This window comes from Balaenoptera musculus, chromosome 11, assembly GCF_009873245.2.
Source record: "Balaenoptera musculus isolate JJ_BM4_2016_0621 chromosome 11, mBalMus1.pri.v3, whole genome shotgun sequence".
NCBI lineage: Eukaryota > Metazoa > Chordata > Mammalia > Artiodactyla > Balaenopteridae > Balaenoptera > Balaenoptera musculus.
This window is the reverse complement of record NC_045795.1, coordinates 73397039-73415485: the sequence shown is the minus strand read 5'-3', so window position 1 is coordinate 73415485 and position 18447 is coordinate 73397039. Positions and strand designations below refer to the sequence as shown.

The window sequence follows — 18447 nt, the reverse complement described above, 5'->3', positions numbered from 1 at the left end:
AACAATTAAGAAAATGGGAATAGGAACATACATATTGATAATTACCTTAAATGTAAATTGATTAAATGCTCCAACCAAAAGACGTAGACTGGCTGAATGGAAACAAAAACAAGACCCGTATATATGCTGTCTACAAGAGACCCACTTCAGACCTAGGGACACATACAGACTGAAAGTGAGGGGATGGAAAAAGATACTCCATGCATACGGAAATCAAAGAAAGCTGGAGTAGCAATTCTCATATCAGACAAAATAGACTTTAAAACAAAGACTATTACAAGAGACAAAGAAGGACACTATATAATGATCGAGGGATCAATCCAAGAAGAAGATATAACAATTGTAAATATTTATGCACCCAACATAGGAGCACCTCAACACATAAGGCAAATGCTAAACAGCCATAAAAGGGGAAATCGACAGTAACACAATCATAGTAGGGGACTTTAACACCCCACTTTCACCAATGGACAGATCATCCAAAATGCAAATAAATAAGGAAACACAAGCTTTAAATGATACATTAAACAAGATGGACTTAATTGATATTTATAGGACATTCCATCCAAAAACAACAGAATACACTTTCTTCTCAAGTGCTCATGGAACATTCCCCAGGATAGATCTTATCTTGGGTCACAAATCAAGCCTTGGTAAATGTAAGAAAATTGAAATCGTATCAAGTATCTTGTCCGACCACTACGCTATGAGACTAGATATCAATTACAGGAAAAAATCTGTAAAAAATACAAACAGATGGAAGCTAAACAATACACTACTTAATAACCAAGAGATCACTGAAGAAATCAAAGAGGAAATCAAAAAATACCTAGAAACAAATGACAGTGAAAACACAACAACCCAAAACCTATGGGATGCAGAAAAGCAGTTCTAAGGGGGAAGTTTATAGCAATACAATCCTACGTTAAGAAACAAGAAACATCTCAAATAAACAACCTAACCTTACACCTAAAGCAATTAGAGAAAGAAGAACAAAAAACCCCAAAGTTAGCAGAAGGAAAGAAATCATAAAGATCAGATCAGAAATAAATGAAAAAGAAATGAAGGAAGCGATAGCAAAGATCAATAAAACTAAAAGCTGGTTCTTTGAGAAGATAAAGAAAATTGATAAACCACTAGCCAGACTCATCAAGAAGAAAAGGGAGAAGACTCAAATCAATAGAATTAGAAATGAAAAAGGAGAAGTAACAACTGACACTGCAGAAATACAAAGGATCATGAGCGATTTCTACAAGCAACTCTATGCCAATAAAATGGACAACCTGGAAGAAATGGACAAATTCTTACAAAAGCACAACCTTCCGAGACTGAACCAGAAAGAAATAGAAAATATGAACAGACCAATCACAAGCACTGAAATTGAAACTGTGATTAAAAATCTTCCAACAAACGAAAGCCCAGGACCAGATGGCTTCACAGGCGAATTCTATCAAACATTTAGAGAAGAGCTAACACCTATCCTTCTCAAACTCTTCCAAAATATAGCAGAGGGAGGAACACTCCCAAACTCATTCTACGAGGCCACCATCACTCTGATACCAAAACCAGACAAAAATGTCACAAAGAAAGAAAACTACAGGCCAAAATCACTGATGAACATAGATGCAAAAATCCTCAACAAAATACTAGCACACAGAATCCAACAGCACATTAAAAGGATCGTACATTATGATCAAGTGGGGTTTATCCCAGGAATGCAAGGATTCTTCAATATATGCAAATCAATCAACGTGATACACCATATTAACAAATTGATGGAGAAAAACCATATGATCATCTCAATAGATGCAGAGAAAGCTTTTGACAAAATTCAACACCCATTTATGGTAAAAACCCTCCAGAAAGTAGGCATAGAGGGAGCTTACCCCAACCTAATAAAGGCCATATATGACAAACCCACAGCCAACATCATCCTCAATGGTGAAAAACTGAAACCATTTCCACTAAGATCAGGAATAAGACAAGGTTGCCCACTCTCACCACTATTATTCAACATAGTTTTGGAAGTTTTAGCCACAGCAATCAGAGAAGAAAAAAGAATAAAAGGAACCCAAATCGGAAAAGAAGAGGTAAAGCTGTCACTGTTTGCAGATGACATGATGCTATACATAGAGAATCCTAAAGATGCTACCAGAAAACTTCTAGAGCTAATCAATGAATTGGGTAATGTAGCAGGATACAAAATTAATGCACAGAAATCTCTTGCATTCCTATACACTAATGATGAAAAATCTGAAAGTGAAATTAAGAAAACACTCCCATTTACCACTGCAACCAGAAGAATAAAATATCTAGGAATAAACCTACCTAAGGAGACAAAAGACCTGTATGCAGAAAACTATAAGACACTGATGAAAGAAATTAAAGATGATACGAATAGATGGAGAGATATACCATGTTCTTGGATTGGAAGAATCAACATTGTGAAAATGACTGTATTACCCAAAGCAATCTACAGATTCAGTGCAATCCCTATCAAACTACTACTGGCATTTTTCACAGAACTAGAACAAAAAAATCTCACAATTTGTATGGAAACACAAAAGACCCCGAATAGCCAAAGCAATCTTGAGAAAGAAAAACGGAGCTAGAGGAATCAGGCTCTATGATGTCAGACTATGCTACAAAGCTATAGTAATCAAGACGGTATGGTACTGGCACAAAAACAGAAATATAGATCCATGGAACAGGATAGAAAGCCCAGAGAGAAACCCACGCACATATAGTCACCTTATCTTTGATAAAGGAGGCAAGAATATACAGTGGAGAATAGACAGCCTCTTCAGTAAGTGGTGCTGGGAAAACTGGACAGCTACATGTAAAATAATGAAATTAGAACACTCCCTAACACCATACACAAAAATAAACTCAAAATGGATTAAAGACCTAAATGTAAGGCCAGACACTATTAAACTCTTAGAGGAAAACAGAGGCAGAACACTCCATGACGTAAATCACAGCAAGATCCTTTCTGACCCACCTCCCAGAGAAATGGAAGTAAAAACAAAAATGAACAAATGGGACCTAATGAAACCTAAAAGGTTTTCACAGCAAAGGAAACCATAAACAAGACAAAAAGACAACCCACAGAATGGGAGAAAATATTTGCAAATGAAGCAACTGACAGAGGATTAATCTCCAAAATTTACAAGCAGCTCATGCAGCTCAATATCAAAAACAACAAACAACCCAATCCAAAAATTGGCAGAAGACCTAAACAGACACTTCTCCAAAGAAGATATACAGATTGCCAACAAACACATGAAAGAATGCTCAACATCATTATTCATTAGAGAAATGCAAATCAAAACTACAATGAGATATCATCTCACACCGGTCAGAATGGCCATCATCAAAAAATCTACAAACAATAAATGCTGGAGAGGGTGTGGAGAAAAGGGAACCCTGTTGCACTGTTGGTGGGAATGTAACTTGATACAGCCACTATGGAGAACAGTATGGAGGTTCCTTAAAAAACTAAAAATAGAACTACCTTACGACCCAGCAGTCCCACTACTGAGCATATACCCTGAGAAAACCATAATTCAAAAAGAGTCATGTACCACAATGTTTATTGCAGCTCTATTTACAATAGCCAGGACATGGAAGCAACCTAAGTGTCTGTCAACTGATGAATGGATAAAGAAGATGTGGCACATATATACAATGGAATATTACTCAGCCATATAAAGAAACGAAATTGAGTTATTTGTAGTGAGGTGGATGGACCTAGAGTCTGTCATACAGAGTGAAGTAAGTCAGAAAGAGAAAAACAAATACCATATGCTAACACATACATATGGAATCTAAGAGGAAAAAAAAAATGGTCATGAAGAACCTAGGGGCAGGATGGGAATAAAGATGCAGACCTACTAGAGAATGGACTTGAGGACACGGGGAGGGGGAGGGGTAAGCTGGGACAAAGTGAGAGCGTGGCATGGACATATATACACTACCAAATGTAAAATAGATAGCTAGTGGGAAGCAGCCGCATAGCACAGGGAGATCAGCTCGGTGCTTTGTGACCACCTAGAGGGGTGGGATAGGGAGGATGGGAGGGAGGGAGACGCAGGAGGGAAGAGATATGGGGATATATGTATATGTATAACTGATTCACTTTGTTATAAAGCAGAAACTAACACACCATTGTAAAGCTATTATACTCCAATAAAGATGTTAAAAAAAATAAGAAATAAAATTAAAATAACTGGTATAAAAGACATCTTTTTTCCTAATGTCTATGCTTTACCCCTAGAGATTCTGATTTAATTGTCCTAGGCTGGATTTTTTGTTAACTTCTCCAGCAATTCTGACATGCAGCCAGGGTTGAGAGCCCTGAATGAGAGACTAGATCACTTATCCCCACAAAGGTTTTGTGGGTCAGATGACACTCATACATACTGAAGTAATTCAGAGGACGGTCAAATAGGACAGTTATGGAGGAAGAAGTAGATCTTGAAACTATTCAGTAAATACTCATGTAAGTATTTATAATAAATAAAGATTTATGGAAGTGTAAGATGGTGCAGAAGAGTGAGCAAAGACAAGGAGACAGCAAAATGCATGGATGAGTTTCCTGAGGGATCAATAACAGGAATGGCCTCTGAGCAGGAGGGCTGTGTTGAAAGACTATGAGAAGAGTGTGCCTTATATTCCTAAAATAGAGAAATTATAACTTCTTTATTAGGAAGTTGAACTTGACGTCAGGCTTCAAGATGAATTTTTAAGTCAAGTGAGACCAGAGATTAAGGATTACAACTAAGATGTCTTTGCAGCCATCTAGGCATAAAATGACTAGTGGCTGTGAAAATGGAAAGTGATGACCCTGAGAGAAACCACAGTGGGGAAACTGGCAGGGCTTATTGGTTCTCAGATAACAGATGGGGAAGGGAGAGTGGTCAAAGTTTGAGAGAGGTCAAAGTAGAAAGAGGAGAAAGGAGATAACCATGATGAGATGAATGAGTGGCAAAAACAGACTCACTTTTACTCTTTCTATGTTTATCCACTATTCATTTATTCTTGGTGTATTTTCTGTATGTAAATCCGCATCAGCATCATATGTCCTAAATTGTATATTCCTAGAGAATTGGGACCATTTTATAACTTTTACAGTATAAACCCTGGGAGAGGATTTTGTGTAAATAGGCACTACATTTTTAAACCCTGTATTATGAAATTTCCAAACTTACAGAAAAGTAGAGAGAATACATAATGAACCCCCCCCCATATTCCCATCACCTTCCACAATTGCCAATTTTAGGCAAGAATTTGTGATAGCAGTGAGGACACAGGTAGTGAGAATTTGTGTATTTATTATATACACTATATTTAGATAGGGAGGGAAAGAGAATATATACAATCTATGTTCTTTACAGAACCTTTGGAAAATACCTGTATATAAAAGGATGAAAAAGTTCTCACTACCCAGATAGCCACTGTAAATACCTCAGGTCACAGTTCAATCTTAATGGAAAATTCTCCACAGAATACAATGAGTAAGAGTGTTTTCGATAACCAAACACTCTGTCTGTATCTAATAGGCTGTGATAGCTTTCCATAACAGAAATGACTGAAGAGCCTATCAGGTAACTCTTTACAGTTGTAAATGCTCTTTTTTTCTTCTGTCTCTCTAGCTTAATGTTTTAAGAATTGTGTCTTTAAATGAAACTATAAGTCTATATCCAGATATTTTAAATGTCTTTCTTTTTAAAGTTCAAGGACACTTATAATGCCAGAGAGTAAAGAGAAATTTGAATAAATATTAAATGCATCATTAACTCAATATTATAATTAAACAAACTTTTTCATAGGCTGTGTTTGATCCCACCTTGTAGAAGAGGATATTAGTGCATATTTTGCAAATTCCATAAATGGGCTTTCAGCATAAGGATAGTCAATTTGAGTCATATATACAGAAAATTAATAATCACCATCAGAAAGCATATTCTTCTGTCCTGTGAATCTCAATTATACTTATATTCATTTATAACCCTAGGGTTTATGATTGTTCCTCTGAAGTAAATCTCATTGCACATGTACAGCAGCTAAGATTACATAAACATACATCGAACTCTGTAGTTCTCTTTCTACAAATACTGTTTTTTTTGTTGGTTTTTTTTTGGCTGCTTTTGGTCTTCGTTGCTGCGTGCGGGCTTTCTCTAGTTGCGGCGAGCAGGGGCTACTCTTCGTTGCAGTGTGCGGGCTTCTCATTGAGGTGGCTTCTCTTGTTGTGGCGCACAGGCCCTAGGCACTCGGGCTTCAGTAGTTGTGGCACACGAGCTCAATAGTTGTGGCTCGTAGGCTCTAGAGTGCAGGCTCAGTAGTTGTGGCGCACAGGCTTAGTTGCTCCGCGGCATGTGGGATCTTCCCGGACCAGGGCTCAAACCCGTGTCCCCTGCATTGGCAGGCGGATTCTTAACCACTGCACCACCAGGGAAGTCCCTCTACAAATACTTTTCAATTGCTAATTTTGACATTTGTAGGCTTTGAACCTTACTATAAGTGATTATAATAAAAATTACTGTTCTCTGTGTGAGAGATTTTATGTGAAAGGTGTAGCTAATGACAAATGCCCAAGGACAGACTTTTTAATCATGGAAAAGCCAGGAGGTATTTCTTCATTTGAACTATTTGTTTTTGTGTCTTTCTAAAATATGGACTCCCCATGGTGAGATTTGAATTGCATGAAAAGTGACTGTGTGTTCTTGTAACTTACTTACAGTACTCATGTAAATTGTGATATTTAATTATAAATGCACGAATTAAGAGATCCCAATGATGCTGCTACAGAAGGAAGTAGCTGCTTCCTGTGGATGCTTTCTGGCATGTTCACCCAAGCTAAAAAGGAAACTTTGAAACTTCTGTTTTAGAGTTCATTTTTTTGAATGCTGTATAACTTGATCAAGAGCATTTAATGAAATTAATAAAATAATTGTGTTTCCAAAAAGTCAATGTTACCACACATTTGCACTGTTCACTTTGTCAATTCCCAGTGCACGTCAGTTAATGACTGTTAGTCTGCAGAGGACTGCAGACTCTGATGATCTTATTTTCATTAACGGGACCCCACTTTAACTGAACTAGTGAATCAGATCTGGTTATTGAAGTTGAGCATGCAGCTACTAATGCCAAGTTACAGTGGTCCACTAAGCACAAATCAAAACTAGTAATTTGCTTCATTGTTGCTTTTGTTGTGGTCATCCGTTTACAGTGCTTGGAGTCAGTCTATTTATCTCTTGTAAAAATTAAAAAAAAAAAAAAAAAGGTACACACACAAACGTGAAACCACCACAATCAGGAGAGTGAGCATATTCATCATTCCCAGAGGTTTCCTCATAATCTTCATAATCCCTTCCTCCCAACCCCATCCTTACTGATCTGCTATCTCTCATTATAGATTAGTTTGCATTTTCTAGAATTTTATAAATGAGATATAATATATATACCCTTTTGTCTGGCTTCTTTCACTCAGCATAATTATTTTAAAATTTATTTTGAGATAGGCACATGTGGTTTGTAGAAGTAATTCATTCCTTTTCATTGCAGAATAGTGCTCCATTGTGTGGAGATGCCATATTTTGTTTACCCATTTACTTGTTGATGGATAAATAATACTGCTGTGAACAGTTGTGTAGAAGTCTTTGAATGGGCATAAGCTTTCATTTGTCTTGGGTAAATGCCTAGGAGAGGGATGGTTGGATTATATGGTAGCTTTTTAAGAAATGCCAAATTATTTTCCAAAATAGTAGTAACACTTTATATTCAAACCAGCGGGTATTATATCCAGTACCAATGAGTGGTATCTCATTGTGGTTTTTGATTTGCATTTCCTTGATAATTACTAATGATGAGCATCTTTATGTTCTTATTTGCCATCCCTGAATCTTCTTTGATGAAGCATCTGTTCAACTCTCTTGTCCATTTTTAAACTGGATTCCTTATTTTCATATTATTGAGTTTTGAGAGTTCATTCTATATTCTGGATATAGGTCCTTTTTCAGATATATGAATTGTGAATATGTTTTTCCAGTCTGTTGCTTACATTTTATTCTCATAACAATATCTTTTGAAGAGAAATTTTTAACTTGATCAAGTCCAGTTCATCAAATTTGCTTCTGTGGATTGTGCTTTTGGTGACATATTTAAGAAATTTTTGCCTAATCCAAGGTTATGAAGATTTTGTGTTATGCCTCCATGTAAAAAAAAAAATTACAGTTTTAGGTTTTACATTTAGGTCTATGATCCACTGAATTAATTTTTATATATAGTATAAGATATAAATCCACATTTTTGGTTTTGGGGCCTTTTTTTTTTTTTTTAATTTAGATATCTAGTTGTTCTAGCCTTTGCTAAAAAGTGTCCTTTTCTCCACATCATTTCCTTTGCACCTTTGTCAAAAATCAGTTGTCAGTATACTTGTGGTTATATTTCTGGTCTTTTTATTCAGACTCTTTATTCTCTTTATTCTGTCTCATTTATCTATTTGCTTTTATGCCAATACCATGATTTTTATTACTATATGTTTATAAGTCTTGCATTCAGCTAGCATGAGCCTTCCAGTTTTGTCCTTCTTTTTCAAAAATTATTTTAGCTATTATGGACTCTGTGCATTTTAGTATAAATATTAGAATCAACATATGAATTTCTGCCAAAAAGACCTGTTGGGAATTTGATTGGGGTTGTGCTGCATTTATAGATCACAATTTGGGGAGAATTGACATCTGAACAATATTGATTCTTCCAACTTCTTTTTTTTAGGTTTTCTTTAATTTCTTTCAGCGATATTTTATAGTTTCAGGGTACAGTTCTTTTATAACTTTCCTCAGATTTATCCCTAAGTATTTTATATCTTTTGATACTACTGATAAGTGGTAAGTTTTAAAATTTCTATTTCCAATTGTTTGTTGCTAGTGTGTAAAATACATTGAAATTTTGTAAATTGATCTAGTATTCTGCAACTTTGCAAAACTTATTTATTACTACTAGTAGCTTTTTGTGGATTCCAGTAGACTTCCTACATAGATGATTATGTTGTGTGTGAACAAAGACAGTTTTACATTACCAATCTGAATGTCTCATTTCTTTTCCTTGCCTGATTGCACTGGCTAAGACCTCCAGTACAAAGTTTAATAGAAGTGGCAAGAAAGGATAGCCCTGTCTTATTCCTGATCTTACTGGAAAGGTATTCAATCTTTAATGATTAAGTATGATGTTAGCTATTGAGATTTTATAGATGTCCTTAATCATGGTGAGCAAGTCCCTTTCATCACTAGTTTGCTGACAGTTTTTGTCAGGAATGGATGTTGGATTTTGTCAAATGCATGTTCTGTATTTATGAGATCATCATGTTTTTTTTTTCTTTTTTAGTCTGTTAATACAGTGAATCACATTGATTGATTTTTTAATGTTAAACCAACCTTGCATTTCTGGGGAAAACCCTGCTTGGTCCTGACACAAATATCCTTTTACTCTATTGTTTGATTCAACTTGTGTTCGTAAGGGATTACTGGACTATAGTTCTCTTTTTTTATAATGCCTTTGTCTGCTTTTGGTATTAGGGTGAAGCTGGCCTCATAGAATGAATTGGGAAATATTTCCTCCCCCTTTCCCCCACTCCTTAAAACTTTTTGAAAGAATTTGTGTTAAATTGGTATTATATCTTTCTTAAATGTTTTGTGGAATTTATCAGCATGAGAAAGTTTTTATAACCTGTAAATTCAATTTCTTTAATAGATAAAGAGTTTTTCAGGTTAACTATTTCTCTTTGAGTAGGCTTTGGTAATTTGTGTCCTACAGGGAATTTGTCCAGTTCATCTAAGTAGTTGGATGTATTGGTATAAAGTTGTTCATAATGTTGCCTTATTATCTGGAGAATCTATAGTGATACCACTACTATTCCTGATGTTAGAAATATGTATCTTTGCTCTATTTTCCCTGGTCAGTCTAACTAGAGGTTTATCATTCTTACTGATCTTCCCAAAGAACAAGCTTTTGGTTTCATTGATTCTTTCTACTGTTTTTCTATATTGTTTCATTTATTTTCACTTTGATCTTTATTATTCCTTTCTTCAGTTGTTTTGGGTTTCATTTGCTCTCCTCTTTCTATCCTTAAGGTGGGAATCAAGGTCAATGATTTCAAACTTTTCTTTCTCTAATATAGCCATTTAGTGCTAGAAATCTCCCCATAAGTGCTGCTTTAGCAACATCCCACAAATTTTGGTATTGTATTTTTATTTCATTCTGTTCTAAATATCTTCTAATTTCATTTTTCATTTTTTCTTTGATCCATGGGTTACTTAGGAGTTAAGTGTGTTACTTAGTTCCCAAACATTTGAGATCTTTCTGTTATTGATTTATAATTTAATTCCAGTGTGACTTGAGAAAATAATTTATATGAAGTGAATTGTTTTAAATTTGTTGAGACTTGTCCTGAATAGAGTCTATCTCAGTAAATGTGCCATATGCTCTTGGTAAGAATGTAAATTTTACTGTTGTTAGGAGTATTCAATAAATGTCATTTGGATTAAGTTACTTAAAAAAAAAAAAACAACTAGTAATTTGCTTAAAAATTAGGAGGTAGTTCTCCCAAGTGCCCTCCTTTCCACAGCAGCAGTCTTACTGGATTTTTACTTTTTAAATGAAGAGAGACTGACACCCATATCTCCTAACTCAATCGCAAACAGATAAAGGATCTAGCAAAACCATGAAATAGTAATCTAACCATAGTTGGCATTGGTGAGATCTTTGTTAGAATTTCTTCTTTGGGTTGTATGTTATGAAAGCAAATTTCAAATCAAGCAGCAAAATCTACTGTAAAGTAGAACCTTAAAAAAAAAAGAGAGAGAGATTCTGACTTCAGGAAAAAACAAGACACTCTAATTTCTTCTTTCTAAACTCAGATTTTTGGTAATCCTTGTCTTAGGATTGTTGGTTAAAGAAATGCCACAATTAAAAAATGGGCAGAAGACCTGAATGACATTTTTCTTAAAAAAAAAAAAAAGTTTGTAATTAAAGTACTTTGCATAGGATGTGCACTCTCAAATTAGCCGCAGTTTGCCCCACGTTCTACATGTGCCTGCTTGTCACTTATATGTTACCTGCCTGGCATTCAAGCCACTTCATTTTGTCCCTCCCCTGCTTCCACCACCACTTTCTTCCCTCTGGAAAAGATTATTACAGCATTATATTCCATTCTTGATTCCTCATGAACCCCATTAGTCTTCATCAAATACATTAATTATCATATTCATAAAGTTCTCGTACTTATCCAAATAATCACTATTAGACCCACTTTTCACATAGCAAAACAAAAGTTTTTAATTAGATAGCTTTACAAAACTGCACAGAGAATAAATAGTGGACAAGGAAAGAATCCCCTGCAGTGCCCTCCTGGACCACCAAAGGCAGTATCATGTGTGGTGAAAAGAAGGCAGGCGCAAAGAGGCCTTGGGCATTTGGATTCTGAGACCCTACTCTAAGTGGACAGATCTCTAAACATCATGAGCCTCAGTTTCTTCATCTGTAGAGGTGGAATAATATCACACAAAGTGACTGGAAATTTCATAGAGATCATGTACGTATCATCATATCCGTCATCCTTTAGATCTCAGATTGAATGTCATTTCCCTCACCCTAAAGACTAGATACCAGCCCCCTGTTAAACACACTTTGAACCTTCCCTTCATAGCTCTTACCACAATTGTAATCATTTAGTTATTTATGACTTACTTGCTGTAATATCTGTCTTCCCTGTGAGACCCAGAGTGCCTTGGAGGAGGTGATGTGTCCACCTTATTCCCTATCTTATTCAGTACTTAGAGCAGTGGTTGCCCAGACTAGGTGCCCAATCACTAATGAAAGAATGGGTGAATGAAGGGATAAATGATTGTGAATGGACTTCATAAACTGTTAAATGCTATTCAAGATGGAAGGTATTAATAGCATATTTACTAAGCATTTACTCCCTACTAAGCACAGTATTTAGCATGTTACATGCATTGTTTCATATAATCTAACAAAAATGCCTTGACTTAAGTACTATTATTATCTCAATCTTATGGATGAAGAAAGTGAAGCTTAGAAAGTTTAAATACCTTGTCTAAAATAATATTGCTCTACTAGATCAGTCTTTGTGTTTTTGACATTCCTTATAACAATGCACATATAATAAAATAAAAATTAATCCAATTCAAAATCTGGATTCTGGTAGCAGGTTTAATTCTAATTCGATCATTAGATAATAGATGTAAGTCTTGAGCATGACCCCTGAATGATTAGAGTTGAAAATTCAGCAGGTTTTTCTGGTTAAACTTTGAAAACCTTGCAAACTTAAATGACTATAATAGTTAGAACATTGTATCTTGAGACAAAAATGAATGTTTATTATTCTAAAAGACAATTAGAGAGCAGACCCTCAGGTTTTATAATCTAACTACAAAGGCTATACCCCTCAGTAAAATAGCAAAATAATTAATGGTAACATCTCTGACCTACACCAAGTTCATTTTCCACAAACTCAAGAAAATGAAACGCCTAGAGCATGACTTTAATCTAATCTTGATTTTTAACCTTATATTATATATATTGATATCAGGTCTTAAAAGAACTCCTTTTAGAATTCAAAAGGCATGCATTTCTGCTTGTAGTTTTCTTTCATTAAGATTTTTCTCATTATAGAAACTTCATCCCTTCTACTTTTTATTTTAGAAACCAAAGGTCTAAGTTACTTTTCCTTGTAGGTTTTAATTAGGACCCTATTATCGTGGATACATAGCATGATACATGTTTATAGGCATAATTATGACAATTAATATGATTATAAACAGAATTATTAAAGTGAAACAGACTTTAAGAATGTGTATGTGTTAATTGTACTAATAAGTTTTAAAAGCCTGCTAATTAAAGAGATACTAAATAGTGGATTATTGTACACTTTGCTTGGTGAAAAAAAGGTATACTAAAATTTGTAAAATTTAAAAAATAGATTTCAATTTAAACACACAGTGGTAGATTGCTCTTTAAAGAAATCCTATAGTAGATCCTCTTATAAAATACAGAATAACATCTTATTTTCTGTGATTCAAGGAATTATATCATATCAGGTTTAGTTGTAGCTTTAATAGCCATTGACTATCCAAGAGATAAGTCAATGACTCTTGACTGCTAAGCAAGAAATTCCTCTAAGAAGTTCAAGGTATTTAGGAATTTTCATTGTTTAAATAGCTATGAACAATTTAATATATTCATTTTGTTGAAATTATAGCTGGAATTGTGTCAGTATGATTTTTTTAAATACTCCCCCAAAAGTCTTCCTTTTAATCTTTGATACTGTCCACAATTTTGGTGAGATTTATCCATTGTCTACCATATGCTATGCTGGGCTCAGCAGATGAGTATACGTGCAGTACCAAAAAAATGGTCTTTCTACTCAAAGAAACTTAAATTGTTTGGGGGCAACCTGTATATAGATGAAGAATATGAAAAAACATCAAGGAAACTGACCTAGTACAATGTTTTAACAGAAAGATATGCCCACAAGCCAAATGATTCCTGTGACTGGAAGTTTAAACAAAAAAAAAAAAGAAGAAGAAAAAGTCTTCTATTCTGGTACTGAAAATTCCCATGTAGGCCTATGCCATGTCCCATACATACCTTCAGGACTCTCAGTGGCTATTTCTTTCTGGGAAAATCCACATTTGAGAACAAAATCAGTAATCTAGAATTTGTTTTATTTGGTCACAGAAGGTACAAATGATGAGTCTGTAATAGATTTTTCCAATTGGCCTGGAATTTGAGTGTCATTTCTTTCTATTGCTGATCCTGAGAGACTAACAATGTTTTGTTGACTCCAAATGGATATTTATAAATGACTGAAAAAGATGCAGATGCACACATAGCCAAGTCTATTTGCTAACATTAGGAAATTTCACATGTAAGCTGAGTAGGCATCTGATTGTGGTGCCATAGCACTGCTGCTGTTGAAAGCCACACAGTTCATGTAAATATCAATGTCTTGGTCATTGTTGACCCTTCTCTCTCATCCTCCACATCCTGGCAGTTGTCCAGTCCAGTCTGTCTCCTCAATTCACACATAAATGTCTCAGGTGGATTTTTCTTAAAAATAAGTTTTAATAGTAGTTAGAAATATGTAGTCATTTAATCCAACTTCCCTTCTGACCCATTATACTTTATGATTCATTCAGTTTGCTCAGCAAAGGATCTATTGCTCTGTGTCAAGCACTAGGCTAGCAATTCAGGGGTGACAAAGTAGACCACTGAGTTTATATCTACTGAGGTATACATTATTAGAGAATCCCATAAACATATATGAAAGTGCAATTCTGACAAGTTCTGTGAGGGAGAGCTTATGGGACTACCTAAACTGGGTACTGTAATCAGAGAGGTCTGGGAAGACTAGTCTGAGGAAGTAATACATGAGCTGAAACATAAAGGCCAAGAGGGGAAGGAAGATCCTACACGGGGAACAGCATGTACAAATACTCTGATAGAGAGGAAGAACTGAGGAGACCAGAGCAGAAAATAGAGGGTGTTAAGGTTGAACTGAAGCCAGAACATGCAAGTTTTTGTAGGTAATGTTAAGGGCTTTCTTCTTAATCTTAAGGGCAGCAGGGAAGCCATTGAAAAGTTTTAAGTGAGGAAAAGGAATGATTCAATCAGACGTATGTTTATATAAGACCGTTCTGGCTTCATTTTGGAGAGAGCATGGGACAGGGAGCCACAGTGGAACATGGGGGATCACTTGAGAGGCTTTGTGATCATCCAGAAGAGGGATGATGGTCGCTTAAATTATGGTGCTGGTGGAGGAGGTGGAGACAAGTGGATCTGGATTGGATATGGAGAGGATGGAGGGAGGTGTCAAGGATGACATCTAGAGTCTGACTTTTCAACCGGAATGGTTGATGGTGCCATTCATTAGACCAGGTTTTCAGTTGGAGGTGTCTTCGAGACATTGAGGAGGAGCTGGTCAAGAAGGCCACTGTATACGAGAGGCTCTCAGAAGAGAGGACTAGGCTAGAAATAGAAATTAGAGAGTCATCTAATATGTGAATCTGCCTTATAATATCCAGAATAGCTTTCCAGACTTCTGGTTGAACATCTTCAAAATGACAGAAAAGTCACCACCACAACAACCAGACATGCTTTAATTAAAGAAAGATGTTCCTTATGTTAGACTAAAAGCTTTTTTTAAATTAATTTTTATTGGAGTATAGTTGCTTTACAACGTTGTGTTAGTTTCTGCTGTACAGCAAAGTGAATCAGCTATACATATACATAGATTCCCTCTTTTTTGGATTTCCTTCCCATTTAGGTCACCACAGAGCACTGAGTAGAGTTCCCTGTACTGTACAGTAGGTTCTCACTAGTTATCTATTTTATACATAGTAATGTATATATGTCAATCCCAATCTACCAATTCATCCCACACCCCTCCTTCCCCTCTTGGTATCCATACGTTTGTTCTCTACATCTGTGTTTCTCTTTCTGCTTTGCAGATAAGTTCATCTGTACCATTTTTCTAGATTCTACATATAAGCAATATTATATAATATTTGTTTTTCTCTTTCTGACTTACTTCACTCTGTATGACAATCTCTGGGTCTATCCACGTCTTCGCAAATGGCACAATTTCATTCCTTTTTATGGCTGAGTAATGTTCCACTGTATATATGTACCACATCTTCTTTATCCATTCCTCTGTTGATGGACATTTAGGTTGCTTCCATGTCCTGGCTATTGTAAATAGTGCTGCAGTTAACATTGGGGTTCATGTATCTTTTTGAATTATGGTTATCTTTGGGTATATGCCCAGGAGTGGGATTGCTATGTCATATGGTAGTTCTACTTTTAGTTTTTTAAGGAACCTCCATACTGTTCTCCATAGTGGCTGTAACAATTTACATTCCCACCAACAGTGCAGGAGGGTTCCCTTTTTTTCTCCACACCCTCTCCAGCATTTATTGCTTGTAGATTTTTTGATGATGGCCATTCTGACCGGTATGAGGTGATACCTCATTGTAGTTTTGATTTGCATTTCTCTAATAATTAGTGATGTTGAGCAGCTTTTCATGTGCTTCTTGGCCATCTGTATGTCTTCTTTGGAGAAATGTCATTTACGTCTTGTGCCCATTTTTGGATTGGGTTGTTTGTTTTTTTGATATTGAGCTGCAGGAGCTGTTTGTATATTTTGGAGATTAATCCCTTGTCAGTTGCTTTGCTTGCAAATATTTTCTTTCATTCTGAGGGTTGTCTTTTCATCTTGTTTATGGTTTCCTTTGCTGTGCCAAAGCTTTTAAGCTTCATTAGGTCCCATTTGTTTATTTTTGTTTTTATTTTCATTACTCTAGGAGGTGGGTCAAAAAAGATCTTGCTACGGTTTATGTCAAAGTATGTTCTGCCTCTGTTTTCCTCTAAGAGTTTTATAGCATCCTGCCTTACATTTAGGTCTTTAATCCATTCTGAGTTTGTTTTTGTGTATGGTGTTAGGGAGTGTTCTAATTTCATTCTTTTACATGTAGCTGTCCAGTTTTCCCAGCACCACTTATTGAAGAGACTGTCTTTTCTCCATTGTATAATCTTGCCTCCTTTGTCATAGGTTAGGTGACCAGAGGTGGGTTTATCTCTGGGCTTTCTATCCTGTTCCATTGATCTATACTTCTGTTTTTGTGCCAGTACCATACTGTCTTTGTGCCAGTACCATACATACTTGTAGCTTTGTAGTATAGCCTGAAGTCGGGGAGCCTGATTCCTCCAGCTCAGTTTTTCTTTCTCAAGATTGGTTTGGCTATTTGGGGTCTTTTGTGATTTTTCACAGAATTAGAATAAAAGCTTTCTGAAGTAAATTCTACTCATTAGTTCTGATTCTGCCATTTGGACAAATGGAATCACTACCTAATAGGGCTTCAGGAATTTGAAGAAAACTGGAATGGTATTTCTCCCCACCACTTTGCCAGCCACCTTAGATCCTCTGTCCAGCAAAAATTCTTTTAGATCAACTGAGCAGTGTAGCCCTTGCCCATGTCTTCAGCTTCATCTATTACAAACACAGAAACAGACCCCCCAGAACACCTATATACCCACTCACATTACTTCCACTCAGATCTAAATGTTGGGGGCTTCCTAAGCATGATATGTTTTCACAAACTTTTGTGCCTTTTCTCATGGCTGTTACATAGGAATGGTTTTTAATTCCACCACTTATAAAATTATAGCTCTCTAGCAGAAGCTAATGAGACCAACTAGCTAACCATAGGAATTTTTTTCAGGAGAATAGATCAGACAAGAAGTTGCCAGTAGCTCATATATGTCCAGAACTGTAGGACAAATTTGGACTTACTCAGGGCCAACATTGTAGTATTCAAGTTGGTCCTGTCTTGCAAGCAGGACATGGCAGAAGGTTTTCTAGGCTGTGGGCCGTGTTCTGAGTTAAGAGCCGGCACTCTCACGGGCTGTTTTAGTCAGAGAAGGCTGCCTGCACTCACACAGAACTCCACGGTCCTAGTCCAGTCAGGAGTTCCTTGGGCATCCCTCCGTATGGTCTTTCAGAGACTCGGGCTTCTTTCATCTAGTGGCTCCTCTGGGAGCCTTTAAGTCCTCCGCTGGATCTTTTGCATCTTGTCAAGAGATGAGGGAAGAGAGAGCATGGGGATTATGCAGGAAGTTTTAGGAGCAGGAGATGGTTTACACGTCTCACATTCCACTTCTCACGTTCCATTAACCAGAACTCAGTTACATGACCCATATAACTGCAAGGAAGGCTCGGAAATGTAATTTAGCTGTGTGCCCAGAAGGAAAAGGCAGCAGGGTTTGGTGAGCACACCTTCCTTATCCTGGAGGTGATACCAGTTTGCTCTCTTTCTCCCCAAAACCTTCAGTGATTCCCTGTTGCCTACCGAATTTAGAACAGGCTCTTAGCATTTTAATGCTCTTTTCGTTCTGACCCGAGCCTATCCTTCCAGCTAAACTGGTGATTTCATTATTCCCCAAGCGTACCCTACCCTTTCACTCTTCCATACCTTTATTCAGGCACTTTCTTCTGCCTTGGGCACCCTACATCTCTTATTCTTGAAATCTTATCAGTCATTCAAGATCCATTCAAGAAGTCACTCTTCATTCCCACTGGTCTGCCTTATGTTGTAGTTACCTGTTTACTTGTACTATCACCTCCCTCCAGACTCCCTGAGGGCAAGCAATGTGTCTTATCCATTTTGCATCACTGGCAACCTCTAGGAAGTGCCTGGGAGTGCTCAATGAAATATTTGTTCAGTTGAGTTAGTTTTATTTAAACGATTTCCTTAAAGAGAAAATGCAATGTATTTTTCAGTAGCTTTCTTTTCTTTTTTTCTCTTTTTCTATGAGGAAAAACATTTGTGGTAGTGGTTCTCAGATGATACTGAGCACAAGAACCAC

At 36.3% G+C, this 18447-nt stretch overlaps 1 protein-coding gene across 7 annotated transcripts in view; it reads left to right on the top strand.

Moving 5' to 3' along the window:
* CFAP20DC (CFAP20 domain containing) overlaps nt 1-18447 on the top strand; it is a 282945-nt gene that overhangs the window by 145966 nt on the left and 118532 nt on the right. The window lies entirely within an intron of this gene.